The following is a 10,468-nucleotide window of genomic DNA, read 5'->3' as shown; positions in this document are numbered from 1 at the left end:
TATAATTTTTAGAATATGTCTTTCGAATAAATTAAAATTAAGATAATGAATTAATTATCGTCATTATTATTATGGGCAGGTTCGTCTATGAAAATAAGTGTCAGAAGGTCAGAGATTTATTGCTCGTTTAGCAACCGTCTTACTAATAACGATTTAGCGTAGGAGCATTCCAACCTATCGAAACCAGTTTCTGTCGGCACGTGCGCCTCGGGGCTTCCGGGCACGTGATCGCCCGGGGACGGAAACAGACGTGCTCCTCCCGATTGGCAAAAACTGACAGATTATATACTCTTTCTACACTCTGCTGCCACGCTACAGAATATTAACTTAAACCGGTATGGCCAGTCGACGATTAAACTGTCATCCGTAGTGATGCTGTCTGCTAAAACGGATTAACTTATTTGTTGTAGCTTTGTGTGACAGCCGATATGTCACACGAAGCTACTTCAATGCCTATATCACAATTTTTTAAATAAATATTTTGCACAAACGCCGTAAAAAACTGTAAAATTATTTTTCAAAAAAAAATCTGAAATATTAGAAGTATAAGTTATAGTAAATTCCATAATACTGCTACATGTTTGGAGTGTCATTAATGATGTCTTTTTTATGTACTGTACAATACATAATATTTCTTAATTAGCATTTATATTAGGCAATGTCAAATATATAGTATATTATAAGCTCATCTGAGTAAAGAAAAAAGTGACTTTTCCGGTTAAAACAGCGAGTGCATGGTGATGGTCCAATGACAGTAAAAAGTGAAAGAAAGTAGTATATCAGATAAAATATAAGGAATACTTTCGATACTGTAGGCTTACATTTTATTATCTACAAAAATTCATAAATATTTGCTTCAGATTTTTTTTTTTAAATTCTTAAAATACGATTAGCAAAAGGCATTCATTAAAACAGAGAAGTAAAGTCGATTTCTTTTTTAGATAAACACGATGTAAAATTGTTGGAGATAAGAAAAATCTCATTGAAAAAAGTTTTCACATGATATCATTAAACTTGTGTCACGAACGAATGTTGCATTTGAATAAGGATCAGATCGTAAAAGTTTCCAAAAGATAAGCAATCAGAAATGTTTAGTTCTAGACAATGATCGATCATCACGTCAATCATTTCTGAAGAGACTTTGGGAAAACGAAAGAAGGAACGATATCACTAATCTCATTTACAGCTATTTTACTCCACTTCAGTACATCCTGATATGTCGTAATGTCACCATTAATGCCACAGCGAGATATAAATGTCGACCTAAAAAGCTCGTGAAAAACACGAAATTAAAGAAAATTCGAACTGATAATAACACGATTGTGTTAAAGTAATGTTTTATATAATTTAAAATTAATATAAATTATAATATGAGCTATAAATTAATGAAACAGAATACCGGAAATATAAGTAGAATTTTATTTATGCCCATTTGTCTCTAAAGTATTAATGCTAAAAATAATTTATCAGAAGACAAACTAATTTCGATTATAGTGTATATAGCCTATATGATTGCTCTATTAGTATTCAAACGTTAAACCAGAAGGAAGTCAAACATTGTACTGTACAGTACATTTAACATACTACGATAATACAAAGTTTATAGCCTATATATTCCGAATCAAATTTGGAATTCTAAACCGACAGCGAGTGTCTTTGAAATATCTAGCTCTATCATCTCGACCGAGAATATAAAACAAGTATTTTTCATAGATTCTCGCCGGCAGTTTAGAATTTCAAATTTGCTTCGGAACCACTCGATCTATGAACCAACAAATTGAATTTGGACTTTCATCACTACGGATCGAGAATTTGACTAAGAGTTCGGTGGGATTGTCGGTATCCACAAAATGACCATTATAAATTCGATAAGAACGATATTTATTATTCCGCTTATGTGAACGTGAGTAGAATTTGAATATCCAATATTAGTCAAAATATATACACGACAAATTTTAAACAAAATCATATAAATCTTATTTAAATTATATGATTTAACATATCAGCATATGTAACACACGCATGTCTTATATGCTGCAGAGCCCAAACACAGAATTAATTTATATAAAAATAATTATTCTATCTATCCAAAGGTATCGGTTGTCACGGGAAAAACTCATTTCATAATAATAAAATACTGTAATAATAAAATAAAATAAAATAATGATGATTTAGAGTAAAACAAATGCCTTAATTAAATTTAGTTATTCGAATTTAACCTAACACTAATTGGTCTCTATTACAAAACAGTAGAAAACATACGTCGAACAATCATTAGAATTTAGTCGTACAAAGCCAGAAAATTTAACAACGAATCTAAACTGTACTGTAATTCATAAAACTGTATTAAATTCTATCGTCATAGGAACAATAGCGCTTTGGAACTAAGTTTATAGACTTGATTTATATTAATTGGGTTTAAATTTCCATCTTAATTGAAATGGCAATATTAATCAATTTTTACACAGGAAATGAATGTTTCAATTTGTTATCAGAATATTTTAGTATATTATTCGAAATTGTCTGCGAAGTGCAGACGTAACTTATGACTCCGCGAATAGTTTTACCCACCATAGCCTATCGTTTGGTATATTATATTTTCATTCGACCCAATAAATATCAAATATATAACTTAATTGGGACGCATCTAAAAGAATCGTAGATTAGAATCCGAAATTGTTGAGAATTAATTATCGAATGTTGCGTATGAATCTAATCAACGGACTGCGGAATTCACAGCATTTAATATGTAGACGAACTCGTGATTGGGATTTATAGAAATCTATTGGATTTAATTGACAAGTGTAATCCGTATAGAATGATGTGTATTGAATCTAATTAGTTTCCGTAAATTTAAATTAGACGGAGTCGATGCGATAATCACTAGTGTAAAAAATCGATGTAGGGCAAAGAATATCGCCATAAACGAAAAAAGAATATCGTATTCGATTTCCTTATATGACGATGAAATCAAAACGATCAAATAGCATAAAAAGTTCGAAATAAAAACAAGGAAAAACTCCATAAAATGTGCAATCGATGGCTCAAATTCTGTTGTAACCGTGGGTCTCCTTCCGGCTATTTACTTTCCTCCTTAGATGAGAACGTAATTTATTCAATCAGATTTGCAGGTTATTAAGAAAATTGTTTTTAAAAATAATTATTACGTAATACATAATGTCTTCTAGTAAATTTTTAATTCTAGAAATATCCATCGAGCAGTCAGCGGGTATCTTAAGTTCATCTTTCAAAGATTGGAGACACTCGAATTATTCATCAATTTCTCGGCGATTAACTAAGATCGTAGATCGATATTCAAATCATATTTATTACAACATGATTAACTCCGATTCTTCTGGTAAAAGTTCTGATTTTTCCCTCTCCGGACGATTAATTCTAAAATGAAACTCGCCGTGGCGATGGTACAAAAACACATTCTCTGTTTATATACTTTACATTCGAAATAACATGTTTCTTATATACATTCGAAGCTTTTTAAACTGATTCGTCAAACAGTTTAAAGTATGTTTGAATGATTATTTTGGAACGTGTGAGGTTCTGGCCATAGAAATCTGTTATTCCTGGTGACGAGGGTTTTTGCTGGACGACCGCCTCTACTCGTCTCTGACTCCAATCGGCCCCCTTCTAAACTAGTATCCGGAACCATCCGGGGTAAAGGCGTTCGGGGCGTGGTGCCGGCCACGCCACCTTCCTCCCTCGTGCCGATGGCTATGGGTCCGTGAACGTTGCTCCCTAGGCGCCAGTCCCGACTTACAATGAAGGTTCTTTTAGCTTTTATTTCAGATTAATAAAGCTTCCTTTTGGATGATTCATTAAAATTTATCGCTTAACGAGAATCTTGCTTCGAAATAACGTTAAAAACCTCGGAGTAACGATCATAAAACATGATTTTAACTTACTAATGTCCTTAATTGAGTCTACGATTCTGTCGTGTTAACCTAATCTTTTATACCGTAATGTGTTTTTATTTCATAGACTCATAATCACCTTCGTTCTAAAGTAAGTTACTTAGCCTTAATGGAAGAGTCATCAGAGAAGTTTTTTGAAGAGAACATCGTTATTCCTTAGTGTGTTATGTCGGAACAGAAAAAAAGGACAACAGATAAGACAATTGATAAAATACACTAAACAAAGAGCATTTACCTTAGGTCGAGCCGGTTTGGTGTAAACCTCGTCATTACACTGTCAAAACAACGAAATTCTTTATAATTGTGCTTTTGGAGAACGAATACGGATTCGATTGTTGTTTTCAAAATTGACCAGCAACCCATTCACTTAAAAATTTAACAATTTTTAATTGAATTGTTGCATGTGGTCGCTTTTTATAAAAAAATTTGCACTCTATTTTTCATTATTTTTTATTACAGGGTAATCACTGATTATCATGCAAGTTTTGGTCTGATAATCTCTTTACTTCAAGCAAAATTAAGAGATCACACTCGCAATTCCTACGACTGTCAGATTAGATCATTGGGCATCGTTAGTGTTGCGTGTGGCACGGTCTTTTTCGGTACGGACTTAAATTTTAAATTGATAAGTCACTCATTTTTCTTATAAATGCTTGAACTTTTTAGGATGTTGACAAGAAAATTTTCTTCAATGTTTATAACACAAAAATGTTTCTAACAATGCATAATGTTGTAGATAGACGGCTTTAATTTTATTTGATGAGATATGGTAATGCAACACATGGGAGATTAGCCAAGGAGAATGCCTACCGGGAGAACTTTCTATGGGAAACTGGCCCCTATTTAAGTGTTACAAACGTGAAGAGACACGGGATAAGCATGATAAATAGTTGGAGATATGTTTCTAAGTTATTATTACATAATTTCTGTTGATCCTGAAAAACAGATAATTCGGCAATGCCCTGGGAGAAAGGAACCGGAAAATCGGTAGTATGTTATTTTTAAGTGGGAAATATCATATTTAAAGTAATAAAATTTTGAGAATAAATGAATTAACAAGTTAAAAGTAAAATATTTGTTTATTTTGTCTGTAAAATTTGATAAATAATGATTTCATGACAGGAAATTATCTCGATCAGGATTGATAATAGATAACAAAGAAAGACATTAAAGCATTGTTAAAATACTTTTAAATCTTTAAAAAAATTACTGGATGGCAGAAGCGATAAAAGCGTCAGCCTGTCTCTCTGGAGAACTCGAGTTTGTATGTGTTTGAGTACTGATCTAACTTAGGAACTTTTCATAAACATTCTGTCCCAGATATATCATGCCATGTCTCTTACTACTCGACCGATCCCATTGTGGGCCTGACCGAACCCGTCTAAAAAAGCCTCTTACTGCCCACAGGGCGAAAAGAATGGAAGAAAATTAAATATTACATTATAAAAAGTAAAATTGAATATATATGTTTTACATTTGTATAAATATATTTGCTTCTTAGATTCAACTACATGATCTAAACATCGTTTATGAGTACAAATATATTTTTACTGGAGTAAACTCGGAAAAAATAAGTGTCTATTTTTTTAAATTAACGTTGCCTAATATAAGATTAAGATTGGATACGGTATCTCAATATTTAAATATTTCAGCAAGCATCAAGCAAGCCTTGAATGATTATAACATAGCTTATTGCTTGCTGAAATATTTAAATATCTCTCGGCTCCTCCTCTGATTCATTTTTATCTACTTGGCTTCAAAATTTCTAAAAAATAAAAAAAAATAACAAAGATTACAATTTAACAGCACAAATTTAGTGTATTTTCTGATAAAATAATTTAGTGAATTTTCACAGTGTTAAATTTTTAAACGGGATCTATAAATATCGTTATTATTCTAAAAAAACAGTACAAAAAGACAATACAAGCATTCTATACACCAGAAAATTCTGGTGTTTTTCAAAGACGTAGTCGATTCTTTATTCACAACTCGTTCACTTTGCTGTACCGAACGACTTCTAAATAGTAGGCCTAAATATGCTTATCAAAGAACACTTATAGGCTACACGAAACATTTATGCTCCTTTCATTCCTCTGATTTTGGTAGTGGATGACATTTGTGAAAATTCTAACACAAATTAAATTGCTTAAAAGTTTAAATAATCAATAAGCTGTATATTCGAATTGGATCGTCGTCCTTAAAAGTTTTTAAATGTTAACTTTTAAAAAATTCATACGCATAAAAACGTACAAATTTTACAGAAACATTTAGGCTACAAGTTTTAAATCAAGACGAACCCAAAATAATCACGACACGTAGCCTAAATAATAAAAAGCACCCGTGTTTATCGCATTAATATTAATGTTTTACACGCATTTTACACATAAAAAGTAGATTAATATTATATTGCATGAAAAATAGTTATAAATCATTATTTGCAATGAAAAAAGATTGCTTATTAGTAATAAATTTGTAAGCTTACTGTCTCTTTTCATCATATGACTGGATTTTCTTTTCATAAGTTTAAATTTTTTATCAAAAGTTCCTACGTGACGGACGAAAGACGATTTTTTAAATCCTGTGACACTGTTAAAATATAAAGTCAAATTATCATTCTCCCGATCATTAGATTGTATGAAATGTAGCTTACATCAAATTATTTATCGTAAATATGTCAATTGTTTGTGACTGAGCTAATTACTTTTTTAAAATAATTACGCAAGTAATTCATACGTTTTTTTCCTCATTGGACCAAAATTAAACACCTAAAAGAATCGGTAGTTGATGTTTATTTATTAACGATGAAAGGAATGCAAATCAAGCAGATAATTTGGCTGTATAGAGCAATAAAATGTGCGCAACTAAAGAATATGGCGACTGGCAACCCGGAAAGAGCGTCCTTATTAAAAAAAAAAGTCTTCGAAAGGGATCGATAACGAACGATTCCATTGGGAAAAAAGGGATGAAGTATATCGGTCGGGAGACAATAAACCAAGTCTCTCTTCGATCCGGTAGAAGCATCAATCGCATGTTTTATCTAATCGTAGATCCACTTTTCTTGCTTTAATTTTCTCGTAGAATGAATCACATAGTTACGGTGTGATGCGTGTTGCTTTTATAAGGATGAAAAAATATATAATTATCAATTAAAACAGACTATAAGCACATCGTCTACTCTAGTATAAAATTTCATTTTTCATAATATAAAATTATTTTTTCGAAACTTTATATGACGTAAATCTCTGTCCTTTCTCTACGTTATATTTTTTCAATTGCATTTAATAAACTCTTAACAGTTATTACCATTCTTTTTTTCTATTAAAGTCGAGGTATAAAAAATGAAAACAGTAGTGGAATTAAGTCCACTAGAATAATAAAACAAAATAAAAAAAAAACGAAGTTTCCAGTTAGGAAACTTGGCCTCAAATGACAAAAGCGGTACAAAGTAGGATGTAATTTATTTTTTATGCGCTATAAAGAGGTTCTGTTTATAGTATAGAGGACAATTCTTCCATGCGACTATTGTGTAGTTGCCGCTGTTGCTGCTGCTGAATACATTAAAATTTTTAACTAAAGAATAATGTAATTTAGAATTATCATTTAATAAATCAGCTTTTTAAATCAAAATTTTCATAACATTCCAAAGCTATGACACGAAATTATTTACGGACAGATCTTCGTAATAATCAATTAAAAAACAATAATATTTTAGAACATAGACGATTGTAAGGACACATCTAAAGGCTATAATGTATCTCTATAGTAGAGAAAAAAACCTAAATTAAAATAATTAAGACTTTTTAGGGAATTAATTAATTGAAAATTTAATACGTTTCACTAAGTAAACTAAAAATTATATATGAAAAACAAATTTGTTATAAATAAAATAGAAGCAAGTCAGTTGTTTTTATTCAGTTATTATGATCCTGTTACATATATAAAAAACTATATAATCTCTTACAGTACATTTTAATGCCACTATCTGCTATAATTTGTAACTATTGGGATATTTAAAAAAAAAAAAACTAGAACTAGAACGACAGATTTCAGAATTAAAACAAAAAGAAACCCTTCTTATTAAATGAATACACGATAATTAGAATTACATAGATTGTTACGCAGTTATGTACTGTACAAGATTAGGTGCTCGACATCAAATTTTGAATAATGACTCAGAATTATGTGATGCGCCTTAGGGGACAACGACAATAATAGAAGCGAGCATTCTGAAAGTCAGCCCCACATAAGTCTAATCATAACGTAATTACAGTAGAAAATATGATTAATACATTTGTCTCCCATAACGATGATCATTTTTATTCCATCGCGATTTATCAAAATCGACTTGACACTTATGCCAATATTTGATTTGCCAATAGAATTTCGAGTAACGAAATACTCTATTAATCCACCATCAATTATTTCTTAAAATGTAAAGTAATTCGATTAAAAATTATTTGAAATTGTCATAGATTTTATCTCGTTATTTAGACGTAAATGCCTTTTTTATGTTCATTCATTTATATATATATTTAAAATTGCTCTTGAACTGAATAGATTATGTGACTTCCAGGCTGGTTTTTTCCGTAATGCAAATATTACAGAGTATTTTCTTGTTTTTCCGGATATTAGATAGGTTTAAATATTACAAAAAAAAAAAAAAAAAAAAAAACTTAATTTAATGTAACAATATAGAAATCGTTCAAAAATTACTTAAATAACCGAATGTTAATTTGACAATGAAGAGAATTGGCGACTGTGTAATTACGAGTATAATAATCAATGCGGAAGATCTAGCTTCGAAACGTCATTAGACGAATTAACCTACTACGCGTAACAAGTATTAAATGCTCGAATAAACAGTACAGTTCATTAAAAAGCGGGCAGCATCCTATATTGTTAACAGCATACTAAACGATAGGTTACACAACTTTTTCATCTCGTCTATGGGGGAGGGTAAGATCACTCCATTTGTAATCGTATCGCGATCGTCTTTCGATGCTAAACTACCAAATTCCCTTATGGAGAAAGGGTTTTAAATTCAAGGTTAAAAGTAATTACTTACGTATTTACTAAAAAAATATTTTAAATTTTAAGTAAAAGTGCAATTCTTATATCACAGATAAATTGTTATAATATTTTCGATTTGTGAAAGGTGGAAAAAAAATCACTTTAAAATTTCAAATAACTTATTTAGTGCTTTATCAACGAAGTTAATTTCTAGTTTTACTAGTTTATAATTGTAATTAGTCTAATGTTTAACGAGAAGTTGATGATCCTTTAATGTAGTCTTGAACTTAACTATTGATTATCATCTTTTCATCATCGCCGAAAAATTATTCGTATTAGGCTACTTACTTAGCAAATAAATATAAAATATATTAAGATATGATATAAAATAGAAGTTATTAAATCAATATTTAGTCGGTAAAATGAATTTTATGCTCTATGCTTCATCAGTGGGATCGATTTTAATTATGACGAATTATTCGCATCGTTTCGTTCGAGATGAAATTCGAATAAGTTAAAAATATAAATACACAGGAAAAATCATCATCATCTCCGAATGGAAGTGAAAACATTAAGCAATTTCTGTAGACATAAAGTCAATCATTTCGATTAAATCTTATAATAGATAAATTATTAAGTATTTTTAATTCGGTTTTATAAAATACCGACCAAACCATGACAACGTATTTAAGAATGCGGGAGGTCAACTCAGAAAACAAAATCATAATACACAAGCAGCCCTAGCAACGGTGGCCAAGGAGTAGGCATAGAAACGGGGGGCGCCGGCGGGGAAGGGCGAGTCAACGCTGCTCCCCGAATTCGGTCGCTAACACCTATTTGTTAGGCGAGAGGTTGTCTGACTGTAGCGCATAACCGAGCCGTTCAAAAAAAAAAAAAAGTTTACCCTTCGAGAAAGAGCCGGTGGCGCCCTACCCGGAAAGTTTAATTTGTTTGACGTCATCGAGTAAAGAAGTTTGCCTCATTTAACGGCGTAACAAACATGTGGAGATGGAGTGCCGCGGGGGTCGAAGTCTTCAACGGAGCAGAGCGAAAGCCTCATCAAGTGTGAACGGGTTATTCCTCACCGAAATACATTGCTAATTCGAAGACTAGTCTTTCTTCCCTAGTCTTTCGCCTCGAACATCCCAACAACTCCTAAATTTCATTAATAAATACGATTTTTCTGTTAAATGTATTAATATTTTTATATTCCGCACAAGATGTATCACAGAAACAATTTTATTATTATTGTTTTGGTTTTTTTCGAAATATTATTTTGTTTAAAATATTTTTCAAATGTATTTTTAAAGAGGTTTTACTGTACTTTATTTTGAAAATATCTTCTATTAAAAATGCCACACCAAAGCTTAATATATAAAAAAATCCTATTTTAATAAGTGACGCTTTTGATTAATTTATCGATATTAATACAAGATGATTTTAAAGCATTGTATTAACAATGCGTTACGGTTTTAGCAAAAGAGCTGTTTTAGTAGAGGCATTGTGTTAACAATGAATTACAATATTTT

The sequence above is a fragment of the Centruroides vittatus genome, unplaced genomic scaffold (assembly GCF_030686945.1).
Source record: "Centruroides vittatus isolate TY-2023 unplaced genomic scaffold, ASM3068694v2 contig_979, whole genome shotgun sequence".
Taxonomy (NCBI): Eukaryota; Metazoa; Arthropoda; class Arachnida; order Scorpiones; family Buthidae; genus Centruroides; species Centruroides vittatus.
Note: the sequence above shows the minus strand (reverse complement) of the source record.